Source organism: Lathyrus oleraceus, chromosome 7, assembly GCF_024323335.1.
Source record: "Lathyrus oleraceus cultivar Zhongwan6 chromosome 7, CAAS_Psat_ZW6_1.0, whole genome shotgun sequence".
Classification (NCBI taxonomy): domain Eukaryota; kingdom Viridiplantae; phylum Streptophyta; class Magnoliopsida; order Fabales; family Fabaceae; genus Lathyrus; species Lathyrus oleraceus.
The window spans coordinates 219,143,262-219,143,829 of NC_066585.1; the positions used below are offsets into that span (position 1 = coordinate 219,143,262).

The window sequence follows — 568 nt, forward strand, 5'->3', positions numbered from 1 at the left end:
GAAATCCTACCGAGGATCCAAACCTTCATTTATCCGTATTTGTCCAATACGCTGATACTGTTAAAGCTAATGGTGTCACTTCAGAGGCAATTCGACTTCGTCTCTTTCCTTTCTCGTTAAGAGATAAAGCTAGAAGATGGCTTCAGTCTCTTCCTTCCAACTCAGTCACCACATGGAATGAGTTGAAGAAAGTCTTTCTTGCCCAATATTTTCCTCCAAGCAAAACAGCTATGTTGAGAGCCCAGATAAATGGATTTAAATAGAAAGATAACGAGTCTCTTTTCGAAGCATGGGAAAGATACAAAGACATGATGAGACTTTGCCCACACCATGGTTTAGAGGACTGGTTAGTGATTCATACTTTCTATAATGGTCTCTTGTATAACACAAGGTTAACAATAGACGCCGTCGTCGGTAGTGCGCTTATGGATAAACCTTACGCTGATGCTTATCAACTTATCGAAAGCATGGCCCAAAACCATTATCAGTGGGGAAGCGACCGAGCAATTGTAGAAAAACCTCAAACAAAAAGTGGCATGTACGAGATAAGTAGCCTGGATCATGTTAA

General features: G+C 40.8%; 1 non-coding gene across 1 annotated transcript; it reads right to left on the reverse strand.

Moving 5' to 3' along the window:
- Positions 1–230: 230 nt before the first annotated feature.
- Positions 231–337, reverse strand: LOC127108724 (small nucleolar RNA R71). Its single transcript, XR_007796243.1, has one exon. It is a non-coding gene; the product is annotated as a small nucleolar RNA R71 (small nucleolar RNA).
- Positions 338–568: the final 231 nt, after the last annotated feature.